This window comes from Mastomys coucha, unplaced genomic scaffold (genome assembly GCF_008632895.1).
Source record: "Mastomys coucha isolate ucsf_1 unplaced genomic scaffold, UCSF_Mcou_1 pScaffold13, whole genome shotgun sequence".
Classification (NCBI taxonomy): Eukaryota; Metazoa; Chordata; class Mammalia; order Rodentia; family Muridae; genus Mastomys; species Mastomys coucha.
In genome coordinates, this window is record NW_022196895.1 from 28,017,159 (window position 1) to 28,034,552 (window position 17,394).

Here is a 17,394-nt window from a genome sequence, read left to right on the forward strand (position 1 = left end):
AGAGAGAGAGAGAGAGAAAGAGAGAGACTTGCCCAGAAGAGTAGATGAGGCACTGTCCTGAAGGGAAAATTGTTATATTTGAAAGTCTCTGCTTTTTGGGAATGTGAGGCCTTTGTCCTAGCCTACACCCCCTTGTGAACTCTGAAAAAAAAAATGGAATTGAACACATGTGGCTAGCATCCCAGCCAATCTGAAGAGCTATAATGGAATGACCATCCTCAAGGGGATAGAGTATGAACTTTGGGCTCTGAAAACCTTCCACAAAATTACCACACTGCTGCTTCTCCCAATGTCACTGAACCTGAGTATGGGGCAGTAGAAGACAAAATATCAAAAGACACTCATGAAATGGGAATGGGAAGAGATCAAAGTACTGAAGGAGGAGTGGGGGCTATGTGTGGGGGTTTCTGCTGGAACATGTGGGGAGCTTGGTCCAGATTCTCTCATGGAAGCCATAGAACCTGTCCTCCTCTTGAAGACCTCTTGCCTCAGAGATCAGATGAAGTTCCCAAAAGGAAATCCATTGACCCTGGCTTGTGAAATGCCAGTCCCAAAGATATCAAAGTTTTCCTACTGAAGAGATACGAGTATTCTCTGGGCAGAAAGGACATCTGTGGCTGGGTAAGACATGGATAAGTCAGAGAAGCTATCCTGGGTCAGCAGAGCTTGCCTATTCCCCACATGGCCCCAGGGCTTGGGACCAGGGCATGGGAGTCACCACCCAAGGAAATGGAAGGTTGATGCAGGATCAAGGAGCCACGACCCAGGACAGGGGCTGGGAGGGCACATCAGCACATGCCAGCAGGTGACAGGATTTAGGCCAGACTACCTTGAACTCAGGATCAACCCAGCCTGGCCAGTAGTCCTAGAGCAAGCTCAGAGAAGGTCCCTCTGAATGGTATTAGAGAAAAGGCTTGCCAGAGTCCAAGAAATCAAAAGTTGTTATGTTTCTCTCATACAAGAGCAAGCTTGTTTCCTTCCTGCCTGTCTACCTTCCTGTCTTCCTGCTTTCCTTTTCTTTCTTTCCTTTATCTGTCTGTCTGTCCATCCATCCCACCATCCATCCATCCACCTATCCATCTATTCTGAGACAGAGGTCTCATTCATGTATCCTAGGTTGTCCTCAATCTCACTCTGTATCCAACAATAGCCTTGAAGTTCTCATCTTCCCTCTGTCTAGTGCTGGGATTACAGGCATGAATCACCACAGCCAGTTTATGTGCTGCAGGAGACTGAACCCAGGGCTTACATCATGCTAGCCAAACAGCCTACCAACTATACACACCCCCAGCTGGGTTTGTTATGAAATTTATTAGGGTATAATTTTTTTCCACTTGCATAATTCTGTGTGTGTGCATGTGCGTGTGTATATCTCCTTTCCCAGTTACACTACCTTGCTTTTCTTCTCATCCTGTTCCCTCATTTATCTTTCATGCTACTCTATTATTGGTATATATGTGAGCTAATAAAGACATTTATTTTGCTTCCTCTTTCAATAAAGCAGGTATTTATATGAAAGAGGGGCTCTGTCTTTCTTAAGCAAATGGTCTCTATTTCTATCATTATCCAAGAGTTGTAATGGAATATTTTTAGTTCAAGAGCTGTGGGGACAATATTTCTTTCTTTACTAATAGTTCAGTTCTTTGTTCTGGGACACAGGACCTGGAAATCTTAGTTGATGCCTTCTGGACTCAGATTAAGTTAGTGGGATATTACCATAAAACTTTCTCACGGTTCTTGCTTGAGTCCCTGCTTTGTTCTCAGAGCTAGAGACAGTTCTAGAGGTTCATAAAAGGAAGCGGTGTGTCAGAGAAGAGACTGGCATGTATTAGTATGCCTGCTGCCAACTGACCCTGAGTTCGAGATAGAAATCATAAAGAGCAGGTAATACCAACTGAGTGAGCTTTTATCAAGGCTCACGCACAAGGGACCGCTGGGTAGATGGCTCCGTCAGTAATGTGCTAACTGTAGAAGCATGGTCCGCATGGTTTTCTTTTTTAAAAGCTACAATCCTAAACAGAGTTCAGGGGTCTTATGAATCAGAAGTTGACACCCACAGATAAAAAGTGGATTCTGAGTAGAGGGCTAGTAAGAGGAAACAGGAATACCCAATTTAGGAGACTTGGGTGGGATTGGGAGGGCACACCACCAGCTACCAAACTTCAGCAGGTCTCTACTGACTTCTATCTCCATTTTCTTCCCCCATGAGTGGGGATATTATACACCAAGCCCACAGCTGGGATGCCCCCAGCTGGGTATCTCTCTCTCTTGCCATCTCATCTACCCACCACTCAAATCCCGAGAAAGCTCTGAGGCCAATGAGTGCTGTTTTGCCTCAAACCAATGCCTAGGCCTCTTAGACTAAACACAGTAACCTGCCTCCATGGATCAAGTGGATGAACGTAGGTGGAAGTCAAGAACCAGCTGGCTTGTTGGGGAGGCGCCTGAGGCCCAGACCTCAGTCTCCTGCCTATAAAATGGAGACAGTATCAGTATAGCGTTTTGAGTGAGTGAGCCTCTTCCTTCGGTACAATACGGCCTCTGCATGGTACCTGGGCTGTCCTCAGTCCCTTGGGTTTCATGCGAGGTCTTTCAGCAGGGTTAGAGGAGAGACAGCAAATGGCCACTTCCCTGGGTGGTGCCGACCCTCCAGTAGCATAGGATTTTATAGCCCTTTTCACCTCCCGAACCGGAGTAAGCTCGCTGCCCAAATCAACAGCCTATCAACTGCTAGACTGAGGTTTTGGGTTTCCTAGGTCTGGAGGGCACCTCCAGCCCTCTACTCCACAGGCCTGCCCCATCCTGTTTCCCAGCGATGTGCCTCCAGACCCCCCTTCCTGCCGGGAAACCCCTCCTTCCACGTAATTCCAGGGTTCTCTTACCTTGTCAGGATCAGAGTATATCGGCCTTATTGGCTCCACCCTGGGCACCCTGAAAGATCCAGGTAGGGAGAGTTTCAGAGCTCCTAGCAGTATGGGAAAGAAAGAACAGGAAGGGCTCCAAGCTGAAGTGGCTAAGCACTGTGGGCATACGTCATTTATGACAGGACTTTGTCCTCTGTCTCAGGAGTATCCACTCCCACAGGCCCTCCTGCAGCCCTAGCCAGCAGCCTGGAAGCTGCCAGCTCAGAAGCTGAGCGGTGGATAATCACGCCCTGGAGGCCTCAGGGTCTGTGCCCTGAAAAGCTCTTCGTATCACCTGCCTGGCCCTAGGTGACAATCAGCTGACTGTCCAGACAGCTCGGTGTCTTCGAAGGGTGGTAGAGGCTCCAAGGATGCCAGCCAGGAGCTCTGCTCTCAGCCATCTGAGTACTGGCGAGGGCTGAGATATAATATAGACATTGGAGTTATACAAATCAGAACCTGGGTGGGCCCTGGCAGCCCAAGCCAGCTAGGCTAAGCCACCCATCATGAATAGGACAAATTTTTTAAAAGTAATAATCAAAAACAGAAAAAGGAGGTGTATTCATTGTCTTAGTCAGTGTTCTGTCACTGTGAAGAAACACCATGAGCACCACAACTCTTATAAAGGAAAACATTTCATTGGGGCTGGCTTACAGTTTCAGAGGTTTAGTCCATTATCATGGCGGGGAGCACGGCAGCATCCAGCAGACTTGGTGCCAGAGAAGCAGCCAGTTCTACATCTGGATCTGCAGACAGCAGGCAGAGAGAGACTCTGGGCTTGGAATGGGCTTTTTGAAACCTCAAAGCCCATCCTCAGTGACACACTTCTTCCAACAAGGCCACACCTCCTAATCCTTTCAAATAGAGCCACTCCCTGATCACCAAGTATTCAAATCTATGAGTCTATGGGAGCCAGTATCATTTATTATAGCCACACTGTGTAAAGGGACAAAGGGTCCAGTGACCCTCCCAAGTTCACCTTCTGGATTCTGATATGGGGTCTAGGTTTAAGCAGAGGGCAAGAGGTGGGTATAGCCAAGCACTCCTGGTCAAGGGGATGGTACTGCCCACCACTGACCGACCCACCGTTGTCTCAGCTCATCTCTCTTGCAAGTGGTCAAACACATTCTCAGAAGTATGAAATCTCTTCAGGGGAGACCAGTTCCTCTTCTGATTGGCACTGGGCTTCAGCCTTCTCCCAGCATGGGATTCCTGAGAAACTTCTACTTCCTGACCAGCTTTGTTTCAATATTCTGATAGCCAAAGTGGGACATAGTGTCTCTTTTGAATATCTTTATTTCCAGTTTGTGTCACAAAAGTCTAGCATTCCCTAAGTGTGTGGAGTGTGTGAAGTAATTTATAGCTCTCTGATGGTTCTTGAGATTATGCTCTGGTTCTGAGGGCCTCAGGATGGTACCAGTCACCAGAAAGGCTATTTAAGTGGAGGGTTGAAACTTTCCATCCCCACTGACCTCTGGAAGGGGAAAACTCCTGGATAAGGCTTCATTAGCTTTCAGATACTGAGCACAGGAGATGCTTGGAGAGAAGCAGTCAAAGAGCGCACGAAGCCTCTGTGCCCTGCTTTCCCATACCCTGCCTCTGCATCTCTTCCCTTGGCCATTTATCTACAGCCTTTGTTACATCCCTTTATAACAGTTGGCAACCATCGCTAAGCATTCACAGAGCTCTGAGAGTCCATCCTTAACAGAGCTGAGGAAGGGGGCCTGAGAGATGGAGGCATAAGTCTGACATCCTCAGTTTCATTTCCAGAACCTGTGTTGGAAGGAGAAAATTTACATTTGCAAATTGTCCTTTGACCTTTGATCTCAAACATGTGCTGGGGCACACCCACACATCCACCCTTACATAGACATACACAACAACAACAATAATAAAATAACTTAGGAGGAGATGGGGAGCCCTTAACCTTCAAGACCTAACTCTAAATCCAAATAAATAGTGACAGAATTAAACTGCACTATAGGAGATCCAGTTGGGGGGACACTGAACAATAGCTTGGACTCCCCCATTAAGGTATTCAGTGTTACATGTAAGAGTAGAAAGGAAGATTTTGGTTTTTTTCTATATAGGAGTTTCCTGGGGCAGACCTCAACTCTTATAACAGAAAAAAGGCTGTCTGGGCAGCTAGATTCCCAGCATCCCTGGAGCAGAAAGTTGGCTAGAACTGACTTGAATGGTAAGGGACTTGAGCTGTGCTGCAATTACAGACATTTTAATTATTTGTTTTGATGTAGGGTTTCCCTGTGTAGCTCTGGCTGTCCTGGAACTCTGTAGAGCAGGCTGCCCCTTTCTGCCTCCTGAGAGCTGGGATTAGAGGCATGTACCACCACTGCCTGGCTTCTTTTTTTTTTTTTTTTTTTAAGACAGAGTGTCCTTGAATCTACATACTGCATCACCAAGGATGGTCTTGAACTCCTAAGCTCCTGCCTCCACCAGAGTGCTGCGGTTATATTATCATCATATTTATGAAGTGTTGGGGATTGAACCCGGGGCTTTACATATGCCAGGCAAATACTCTTCTAACTGAGCCGCATCTTATAGCTGCCAGATTCATATATTTTGAAGGGAAGTGGATCAAGGAGTGTTTCCTGGGAGGGGTCAGACTAGAGGACTGGCTGCATATAGAAGTGGCTGTCCACACTTTCGAAATCAGGCAGGCAATATAAAAGAATAACAAGAGGCCTCAGTAGTCATTGTAGTTGCCTGAACTACAGCCAGTCCCCTCCTCCTCCCTCTGAATTTGGGAGATGCTCAGCCCTGCTGGCATAACCTTGGAAATGAGCTGCGCTGCCAGTCAAGATAGAAATGAGGTCAAGGCAGGGTGATAGCCAGACCCATTAACCTTTACTAGGAACATAAATTCAACACTAGGGTAAGGGAGTGGGCTGCAGGATGGAGACTTGCCAGAAAACCATGGCCAGAGGACTTCCTGTGCTCTTAGGACAGACTCCAGGAAGCATCTAGCCTGCTTTTTCTAAATGTTCCTATTGAAGGACTGGAGATGTAGCTCAGCCGTTAGAGTTGGTAGAGTGCTCGCCTAGCAAGCATGAAGCTCTGTATAAACAGGGCATATTGGCTCATTTCTGGAGTCTGAGCCAATATGTAGAAGCAAGACGATTGGGAATTACAGGTCATCCTTGGCTACAAAGCATGTTTAAGACCAGTTTGAGGTATGTGAGACTCTGCCTCAGCAAAACAAAACAAAACAAAATATAAACAACAAGGCCCATAAAAACAAAACAAAAAAGTGTTCTTATTTCAGAAGTGTGTCTAGGCCTTTCTACCAGACAGCCCTCCTCACTCAGAATAGGATATTGGGAGGTGACCTGGGGTGCTTTGGAGAAAATTGTCACCTGTTCCCCTAACCAGGGCCTGCTCTGACTACCCTTCGAGAGAGGTTGGTGAAAAAAAGAGAAAATGAAGTAGCAGGTATGTGTCCAGCCAGTGAGCCTCACAGCCCTTCATGAGGCCCACATCCAGATGGCAGGGTTAGTGCTGTTTGGGGCCCTCTGGTGTCAAAGAAGCCACCTGTGGTGGTTTGAATATGCTTGGCCCCTAGGGAGTGGCACTGTTAGGAGGTGTGGCCTTGCTGGAGGAAGTGAGTCATGTGGGGGTGGGCCTTGGAGGTCTCCTCCTACGCTCAGGCTCTACCCAGTGTGGAAGCGAACTTCCTCCCAGCGCGCGCGCGCGCGCGCGCGCACACACACACACACACACACACACACACACACACACACACTTCACTTTACAGATGTGTAAACTTGTCTCCTTTTCATTCTTCTGTAGAGTCGCAATCTTCTCTGGACGGACATCGGAAAAGGCATCCGGCCATTTGCTATCCTATACAACACGGCAAAGAGCAGATGTGCTCAGGGCTGTGCCACAGGAAGGCCCGGAAGGAACTTACTGAAGCAAGGGCACTAGGGTTTTACTGCCAATCTTTCTCAAACAGCATGCAAGCACTCTGCCCTGTCCTAAGGAGGGCATGTGACTTCAGGCTTGGCCTCCTGCTCCCGCTTGGTGAGTCAGAGGGTGAGTTGGGGGAGGGGGCATCCTGAGAGCATCCTGAGAGACAGATCCCCTGGAGCTATATCTGAAGGACCCCAAGCCCTATAAATCAAAAAGAGGGAGAGAGGCAGGTAGGGCAGGTCCTTCTGGATCCGAGCAGTAACCAAGTTGGCCCTCTCCCAACCTAGTGCTATTTCAAAAGTCCTGCCTGTGAGGTAAACCTTCTGCCGACCTTCATTTCTCATCATTTGGTATCACGTGTTCACTTGTACCTGTGTATAGGTGCGTGTATGATTTGCATGGAGGCCAGAGGTCAGGCTGGGGTTTCTTCCTCAATCACTTCTTCATCTTATTTTTTGTTACTTTTCAAAATGTTTTGTCTGCATGTTGTGTTTGTGTGTTTGTATGTTGTTGTTTGTTGTGAGTGCATGTATGTGTGTGAGTGTGAGTGTGTGCATGTCGTAGCACATGTGTTGGTATCAGAAGACAACCTCAGGTCTCTGCTCTTACTTTCCACCCTGTTTGAGACATGATCTATTTTGCCCCATTGCTTATGAAGCCTAGTTGACTCAGGAGCTTCCAGGGATTCTGCGAACTTGCCGTAAGGGCACCGGCGGGACTACAAGTTAGTGCTATTGTGACCAGCTTTTGTAGGAGTTCTAGATATTCAAAGTCAGGTCATTACAGTTGCATGGCAAGCACCTGACTCACAGAGCTGTCACCTCAGACCCATCTCTGCTCTATATTTTGAGACAGGCCCTCTCACTGAAAGTTCCAAATATCCTTTTATCTCTGCCTTCCCAGATCTGGGAGGACAGGTGCAGGCTGCAGTCAACTCTGTACATGGGTGCTGGGATCCAAACTCAGGACCTCATGTTTGTACAACAAACACTTTACTGACTGAACCATCTCCCCAGCCCCATATTCTGCTAACTTTAAAGAGACATTTCTGAGATGAGTCAAAAATAGCCACGAGGCAAACTATGCAACAATGACCTGTTCTGTCATTGTCACAGCAGCTAAGACAACGGTGAGCAGTCCATCTCAGCTCTCCATCACAGCCCATAGCCACCTTCTGTCTTCCCATCTAACTTACAATAGCCATGCTATCCACCGACTCTGTACAATAGTAAAGCTGCTCTTCACAATGTTCTACAGAGCTGGGATAACAAGTGGGTTCTTCATGCTAGACTCTTTTTTTTTTAAATTTATTTATTTATTATATGTAAGTACACTGTAGCTGTCTTCAGATGCACCAGAAGAGGGCATCAGATCTCATTATGGATGGTTGTAAGCCACCATGTGGTTGCTGGGATTTGAACTCATGACCTTCTGAAGAGCAGCCGGTGCTCTTCCCCGCTGAGCCATCTCACCAGCCCCCATGCTAGACTCTTTGCAATGGAATCTCTTTCAATCCTCGTCAAAACTCTACTCATGTAGTTTATCTCCATGTCCTTGAATAAATTATAACTCAAAGTCTGATGCCATGCCCTGTGCTTTTGGCATTGGGTTACAATGAGCCAGCCCCACAGAATCCTTGCTCTACCTTCTCCTACCTACCATGATAGATAAGACATTCCTTACCACGCCCTCCTCCTCCCCCTCCCTCCCCCTCCCCCTCCTTTTCCCTTTTTCCCCTTCATCTCTTCCCTCCCTCCCCCCTTCCCCTTTTCCCTCTCTGTCCTCTGATTTCTCCTTGCGATTTGAGTAGGTGAATCCAGCCAAACTTAAACTTTTGGTTTTGAAACAGAATCTCACTAAGTTGCCCAGAATTTGTCTTGAACTCACTCTGTAGTTCTGGCTTTGAACTTACAATTGTCTTGTCTTAGCCTCCCACAAACTGAGGTTGCAGTCCAGCTTTAGACATCATCCTATTTTAGAGACTTACAGAGAGAGAGAGTTGGGATGGCTAACAGTGATTGTCAACTTGGCTGGATCTGGAGTAATTCAGCAGACAGTCCTCTTGGTGTGTCTGTGGGGGAGCTTCTGTTAGGTTGACTGACGAGAGAAGACTCACCCTCAATGTAGGCAGAACCATTCTGTGGGCTGGAGTCTCAAGACTTCCTAAAAGGGGAAGAGCAAGTCAAGTACAGTTTCTTGACTGAGGATGCAGCCCGACTCTCTGTCTCATGCTCCTGTTGCCATTGGCTGCCCACTATAAGGGACTGCATCCTCTGTCCCTGAGTTCAAGGCCAGCCTGGTCTACAGAATGAGTTTCATTACAGCCAGGGCTACACAGAGAAACAAACAAATAACAACAACAACAAAAAAACACCAAGCAAAATCCCTCATAGACATGCTCAGAAGTTTGTTTTCTAAGTGATTCTACATATCTAGTCAAGCTGTCAATCAATATTAACCATCACAGTGTTCTCCGAGAGTCCCTAAAATATGACGTCAAATATTTTATTGGGTTGTTTTGTTTCAACAACAGGAAAAACAACCAATAAAACTTACTAATAGCCGGGCAGTGGAGGCACATGCCTTTAATCCCAGCACTTGGGAGGCAGAGGCAAGCAGATTTCTGAGTTCCAAGCCAGCCTGGTCTACAGAGTGAGTTCCAGGACAGCCAGGGCTACACAGAGAAATCCCATCTTTAAAAAAAAAACAAAGGAAAAAAAAACTTACTAATGTACCTTACCCAGTGGTAACAAATTAGTGTCTCTAGACACAATTGCTAAGTGTCTCTATAGTGACAAAGACATATCTAGTTGGGAACCACATATGGGTTATAGATGCAATAAAGGGTAGGATAAGGAGAAAGCCAACACAGCCAGGTAAATGTCCTCCTGGAATCTGAACCCTGCCTTTGTCTGCCTTAGGAGGCAGAAAGATTCAGCAAGGAGGGAAGATGTTGGGATGGCGGGGGGCACCCATGGTTCCTAGAGGACTTTGAAGTACTTGTGAACAGTACTTATCTTTCTGGACCAGCGGCTTGGATACAGCCCTTTTAGAATGGATGGACATGGGAACCAAAGTCCTGATGGATCAGATAGCACCCTCGTTCTCAGCTCAGGGTGAAAGGGCCCTTTGCTAATGGTGGTTGATTATCACAAAGCCAGGGAGGTCATTGCTGAGAGGGTCATCCAGGGAAACAGGAGGTAGGGGAGAGGTGCTCAGAGTGAAAAGATCACTTTCTTTTCTACATAGAGCCTCCAGGACCCACCCCCTCCATTTCCCCAGCAGTGTAACTCAATGCACTAGCCTCCGTGTCCTACTCTTGTGTGGGTGCTGGATGTCTGAACTCAGGCTCTCATTGTTCTGCAGAAAGCATGTAACAAAGCCATCTCCCCGGCCTCTGATCTTATTAACCTGTAGAGATTAACCTTAAAGACCAAGAGTCTTGGGAGTGAGGAATAAACCCCGGTTGTGTGGAAACTCAACACTCAGGTGACTGCCATGGTGCTCATAGCTCTTAGGGACCTAAATAGTTCCCTAAGAGCTATTTAGGTACGTGAGACTAATTAATTAATTTAGATGTCACCGTGGTCATCTATGCTGCTGGGGATGGGACCCAAGACTTGGTACATGCTAGGTAAGCACTGTCATTGAGTTGCCACCCAGCCCTGGAATGGAGTTGCTGCCCCGCCCTGGGGCACTTGCTGTATAGTAAGATCAACTTCTGTTTCCTCTTGGTCCACAGCTGTGATTCCCTTCCTCGCTTAGAAGCAGACATAGAGCTCACATAGGCAGCTCTCTTCTCTCTGTTCCGTTTTCTGTAAATAAATTCATAAAGAAAAGAATCTGGTCTTCAAGGGCATACAGATGACATCTGACAGGAGCTTTGTAACAACGGCAGAAAACTAAAGGGAAAGTAAGCATAAGAGGAGATGAGTCACACGCAATTCATGAAGTTTGCTGTGGTATGTGTGTGGAGGGTGTGGTATGTGGGTGGGTGGTGTCTGCACACTCACGTGGAGAGGCAGGTATGGAGGCCAGAGGCCTCAGGCACCCACCCTATCCCTCTTTACCTTATTCCCTTTCACTGAACCAGGAGCTAGGCTGACAGCCAGCAGACTCCAGCAATCTTCTGCCTCCCCAGCTCCCAGTACAAGGGTTACAGGTGTATGCCTCCCACATTCAGCTTTTGATGTGGGTCTGTGATCTAAACTCTGGTTCTCGTGCTTGCATAGTGATCTTACCCACAGAGCTGTTTATCTAGCACCTGGACATGCCTTTTTTTTTTTTCTTGTCAACTTTTTTTTTTATTAGATGTTTTCTTTATTCATGATATCTCGTTTCCAAGGTTACCCTCTTAAAATAAATAAAATAAAATAAAATAGCAAAAACTAAAACAAACCCCTGTTCCCTCCCTCCTCCCCCTGCTCACCACCCCACCCCTCCTGCTTACTGGTCCTGGCATTCCCCTACACTGGGGCATAGAACCTTCACAGGACCAAGGGCTTCTCCTCCCATTGATGACTGACTTGGCCATCCTCTACTATACATATGCTGCTGGAGCCATTAGTCCCACCATGTGTACTCTTTGGTTGGTGGTTTAGTTCCTCGGAGCTCTGAGGCTACTAGTGTTAGTTCATATTGTTGTTTGTCCTAAGGGGCTGCAAACCCTTCAGCTCCTTGGGTCCTTTCTCTAGCTCCTTCATTGGGGACCCTGTACTCAGTCCAAGGGATGCCTGTGAGCCTCTACTTCTGTATTAGTCGGGTACTGTCAGAGCCTCTCAGGAGCTGGATATGCCTTTTAAAAAAAAGAATGATTTACATTTATTTGCTGGTAACTTTAGTCAAGCACAGCCGAAGTCTGTCAGGGGGAGCCTTAGCTTGCCAATAGCTACAGGCCATCCATGAGAAGTAACACGAGACTTAGACTCAGCCTGAGGCCCCAGCTCCAGGCAAAGAGCTACACATAGACCCAAAGAGCTACACATAGACCCAAAGAGCTACACATAGACCCGTCTCACTAGCCCCTAAGAGGTGAGAAACTGTTCTTGTTCTTTATATGTATAAAGAATGTGTGTGGGCTAGAGCGATGGCTCAGCGGTTAAGAGCACTGACTGTTCTTCCAGAGGTCCTGAGTTCAATTCCCAGCAACTACATAGTGGCTTACAACCATCTGTAATGGGACATAATTAAAGTCTTTTTTTTTTTTTTAAAGTGAGTGTGTGTGTAAAACTTAGGCTTTATATGTTTCAAAGCTTCCCTTTGTTGATGCTCATAGTGCAGGTCTGTATTCTGACCAAAGGCATGCTGGAAGAAAAGGACAGCACCGCAGTGGTGAGGGCAAAGGTGGAAGTCCTGTGGAATAGCAGGGAGTCAGACCCAGGGATGTCTCCTCACGTGGCTTTTCTTTTCTAACAACTCTTTTATATTGTCTCTAAAGGCCCCACCTCCCAACCCTGCCACTGTGACAATTAAAATCCAACATCTCTTTTAGAGAGGAGAAACCAGACAGAAACCACAGCAGCTTCATTTAGAAGCTGTGCCAAACTGCGCCCTCTCTCCAGTGATACAGTAAGTAGTAGAGCCAAATTCTCCATGAGAATAACAAAGCCAATGGAAAGAAATGGAGCTCCTGACTGATTATCAAGAGCCAAGGCTTCTACCTTGTTAGTGAAGCCAGTCCTATTGACAAGAGCAAGAACTAAGTTTTTCATACATCAAACCACTGAAAAATCATGGTTTTGATATACCCTATACGGCAGGGAGCTGGCTCCCATATGTTGGCAGAGTGCTAGCCTGACATGCATGAAGTTCTGGGTTCGATACCCATCACTGCATAAACCTTTAGCTGATTACCAGAAGTTCAAGGATATCTTCAGCTACAAAATAGGATTAAAAACAAGCAATTTCGCTACTCATGTGGTCTTTGTGACTTCCACCATGGCATATGGCAACCAGGGCCAGAAGATGCAGAAGGTGATGGTGCAGCCCATCAACCTTATATCCAGATGCTTACAAAATAGATCTCGAATTCAGGTGTGGCTGTATGAACAAGTGAACATGCGGATAGAGGATTGTATTATTGGCTTTGATGAGTACATGAATCTCGTATTAGATGATGCAGAAGAGATTCATTCTAAAACAAAATCAAGAAAACAACTGGGTCGGATCGTGCTAAAAGGAGATAATGTTACTCTGCTCCAAAGTGTTTCCAACTAGCAATGGTCAAGCTTGGGAGAAGCTGAGAGGGCAGTTCAGGGTTTTTAAAGATGTCTTCTGCTGGGTCGACATTCACTCAACTTCTTTCACTTGCACATTATCATTAGGTGACAATAAATGCTGTGAGATTGTTTTTGTTACAAGAAAGAAAGAAAGAGAGAAAGAAATAAAGAGAGAGAGAGAGAGAGAAGCAATTTCCTTAGTAAAGTAGCCAGCCTCAGGCATTTTGGTATAGCAAATGAAAATAGATGAACAGGAATCATGAATTAGACTCTTCTGTATCTTCACTATGCCTAATTAAGTAATATTGTCAATACATGTTATATCCTATAAATCACTATTAATATGCTCTCAACCATCACAGGAACTCTGTCAGGTAAATATTATTGTTATCCCTAACCTATGGTTAAAGAAGATAATACACAGAGAACTAAAATTAATGATTTTATTTTAATTGAATATTTATTTGTTTGTTTATTGAGAGATGGGGCACAGCATGAATGTGGAGGTCAGAGAATAACTTGTCGGAGTCACTTCTCTTCCTCCACTATGTGGGTCCATGGGATCAATCTCAGGTTGTCAGCCTTGGGGCCAGCCACCCTTCCCTGATGAGCTGTCTCCCCGGCCTCTCCCTCTTCATTTTTGAAATAGTCTCTTTCATCGAAGCTATAGCTCCGTGTCTTTCTGGTAACCATCCAGTCAGTGATTTCTGTACTTATTTGAAATCTGACCATGAGTTTTATTTTCATGTGCTAAGCCTTCCTTGCATCTCTAGAATAAAGGCAACTTGGTCATGGTGTATGTTTTTTTTTTTTTAAATGTAACCTTTAACTTGGCTTGAAAGCATTTCATTGAGGATTTTGGCATGTGTGTTCATGGAGGAAATTGTTCTGTATTTGCTTTCTTTTATTGTGTCCTTATCTAGTTCTGGAATAAGGGCAACACTGTCTTTGTAAAATGTAATGATCCTTTCCTTTCAACTTAAAAAAATTAATATTAGTTCTTTTATTTATTTGCTGGTTGGTTTATTTGTGTTTCATTAATTTGGGTGTGCTCTTTCTTTCGGTTAGTTTGACTAAGTTTTTGTCAATTTTGCTATGATATGGGATTTACTAAGAGAATTGGATCATGTGATTACAGAAACTGATAAGGGGTTGGAGCAATAACTCATCAGTTAAAAATGCTGGCTGCTCTTACAGAGGACCCAGGTCCAACTCTCAGTACCCCATGGCAGCTAGCAACCTCCTGTAACTTAAGTCCCAAAGGATCTTATGCCCTCTCTGACCTCCACAGGCACCAGACACACATGTGGCAAACAGACATACATGCAGGCAAAGCAGTCATACAAAAAATTAAAAATAAGAAACAAGTTTTTGTTTTGTTTTCAAGACAGGGTTTCTCTGTATAGCCCTGGCTATCCTGGAACTTGCCCAGTAGACCAGGCTGGCCTCGAACTCAGACATTAACCTGCCTTTGCCTCCCTAGTGCTAGGATTAAAGGCATGCACCACCACTGCCCAGCCATTTTTTTTTTTAAAGAAACTGATGAAAGTTGAGACATCTCAACCCATCTGTCAACAAGAGACCATGAGGTGCTTTTAAAGTGGTTTATGCCACATGCAGAGGCCTCGGAACCAGAGAAGCTGATGGCATAATGGTCACTCTAAGGCAAAACCTGGGAAACTAGAGAACTCTTAACAAAAATCTTAGAGTCCAGGGCTGGTCAGCCTGGAGGTCTGATGTTCAAGGCACAGAACAGATCAGCTCACCTGCATTTGTTCTTTCTGGGTCTCTGGCCAATGTAGTGGAGCTCACCCACATTGATGGCAGTTACTCCCCTCTGAGACCCTCCAGCCATACAGTAATGTTCTCCAGGGCACTAGGGTTCCTAAATCAATTAACACATAAAATTTCCTGAAATTGAATGTTTAGGGTAGAGGTCAGTGTTAGGTCTATCATAGTGTAAGCCTCTGCTTTTACACTTGCCAATATTTCTGAGACATCCTCCTACATACCTTACTTGCTATTGCTACGTAAGGTCCTCCTTGATTGAGCTGATAGCTCCGTGTGTAGCAGCCTCACTGAGTAAAAGCAGAGGCAGCCCAAGTCTTAGAAAGCAGGGCTTCATGTGTTTCTTCTCATACAGGGCCACCTAGTGGTTCAGGACAAGAATTGGGGTCAGAATTAAAGATCTAACTTCTCTGGACTCAGCTAAGGGGATTTGAGTTTTCTACTTGAACACATACCCCTTATTTGACGTGTGGGGAAATTGAAGCTTGCAGAAAGCTAATGGCTTGCTCCAGATCATCAAGAAACATGTTCCGGAAATGAGGCCCAGAACTTTGGGCTCTGTGTCCACAGTTGTAGTTCTGTCCAGCTAACCCTTAAGTTTTGTAGCCTGGGTTTCTCTGACATGTTCGGCAGGTCACAACGCTCTATGAGACCGTTAAAAACCATCTTGTGTTCATCCAGGGGATCCTGTTTCTCCGTATTCTCAGCTAAGGGAAGGGAAGGCTTCTGGACTGCTGCGAACTGCTTCTGTTCTCCTCATCCTTAGTGGCCTTGGTAGTTTTATATGGAGTGACTTTTTCCTGCTTTAGAATGCTCTGGGATCTTAATGACGACTAGTTGCATTGGCAAATGTGCAGCATCGAGCCATTCTGAGATCTGTTAACTACTTTGAAGAGGTTAGCTGAAGGAAGGTAGAAATTCTCTTTGTTTTTATATTCCTCTTACTGAATAATAACTATTAGTGTAAATACTAGCTACTTTGTTTTCTGCTGTACTAGAGACCTAAGATGGGGTCATCATGCTATGTAACAAGTACTCTTACCTGCTGAGCCATATCTCCAACCCCTAATTCTACATTTTCAAACGATGTTTCTGATTGACCACTTTCAGTAGAAGTGAGCTTATATATGGAGGCTCTTTTGAGCTCACAACGAGATTCTAACGGATTATAATTTGAATATTTTAAAATCCCTTCCAGACACCAGTCAAGAACTCCCTTTCCTACCCACATTGGACAGTTGAGATCTTTTAGATTGGCATTCTGGAGGGGTACACCCCAAGTTCAGCAGTCAGAAGCCAAATCAGCCGTTGCCCTGATTCCATAGTGGCAGTTACGGTGGAGGGAAGATGGGAGAAAATGGCTAGGGAGTTGACGATAAAGAGGCCACAGAGAAATGTAACCAGTTTCTTTCTTGACTAAAAGCCAGAAATATCCTTGGAACGCTTAGCAGTTGCCAGAGGCCAGAGATGTCAAAAGCGTTTTGGAAGCTCTGTTATCTGATTTGGATCCTAAGTTATTCTAGTGTCTTCCGGGGAGGTGAGCTCTTAAAGTATCAAGAAAGTTTTGTTAAGACAAAGCAGGGAGAGACTTGTAAGAGTGGCCTTCTAAAGAGGGATACTTGGGTTCTTTCTTTCAGGTATCAGCTAATGAAATAGGAATATTAAAACGATGAGCCCCAGAAGTATTTCATTCTCGGGGGTGGGGAGGGGCGGGGAAGAAGAGACCAAAAAAGCCCAAGTCACAGAGTGCCAGAAGAGACTTGGCACCTGTGTTTTTATGTTTCTTGTGTGCAGGTGCCCTCAGAGGCTAGAAATGGGCACTATATCCCTTGGATCTAGAGTTATAGACAGATGCAAGCAGCCGCATGAGTAATGAGACCCAAACGTGGGTCCTCTGAAAGAGCTGTTAATTGCTGAATCATCTGTTCGGCTGTCCTGTGTCTTTTAAGAAGGGATCTCACGTAGTACAAATTTGCTACAAATCTGCTGTGTAGCCAAGGGCAACACTGAGCTTCCGATCCTCCTGCCTCTACTTGCTGGGTACTGGGATTTACAGGCATGTGCCTTTACACCCTGCATGGTGCTGAATATTGACAGTCTTTAGAATCACCTTGTGAGGGTCCAAGATTTACCAAAGAATGATACCCCGGACTCAAATAGTATATAAATGTAAACAGTATTTTATTCTGCAGAAGTCTAGCATGTTGGGGTCTCCCATTACCAAGATAGAAAGATATGGGGAGGGGTAGGTGACCTCTACGGTAGTCTTGGCTCTATCTTTAAGGACAATTTAGAACCATTGTTGGGGCCTTGGTGGTGGGGCTGGAAACTGTTGCTGGGTAAGTCTGGAAACTGATGTCCCATTGTCCTTGCCTCAGGCCAGGTAGCCCAGCAGCTTCTGATGGCAGGGGAAGTTTCTGACTAGCTGCCTGAAGCCTGGATTTTGTTTTTGTTTTTGTTTGTTGCTGGGGAAGTCTGGAAACTGACGTCCCATTGTCCTTGCCTCAGGCCAGGTAGCCCAGCAGCTTCTGATGGCAGGGGAAGTTTCTGACTAG

At 45.7% G+C, this 17,394-nt stretch overlaps 1 protein-coding gene and 1 pseudogene across 1 annotated transcript in view; one reads left to right on the plus strand and one right to left on the minus strand.

Annotated features, from left to right (window-relative positions):
- The window catches only part of Myo7b (myosin VIIB), an 80,412-nt gene extending 77,441 nt beyond the window's left edge, over positions 1 to 2,971 (minus strand). The window contains exon 1 of the mRNA XM_031365222.1: positions 2,883 to 2,971. The gene's annotated coding sequence lies outside the window, so the exon portion shown is untranslated. The remainder of the gene's footprint in view (positions 1 to 2,882) is intronic.
- A 9,799-nt stretch (positions 2,972 to 12,770) lies between these two features.
- LOC116087578 lies at positions 12,771 to 13,049 on the plus strand (annotated as a pseudogene).
- The last annotated feature ends 4,345 nt before the right edge of the window (positions 13,050 to 17,394 follow it).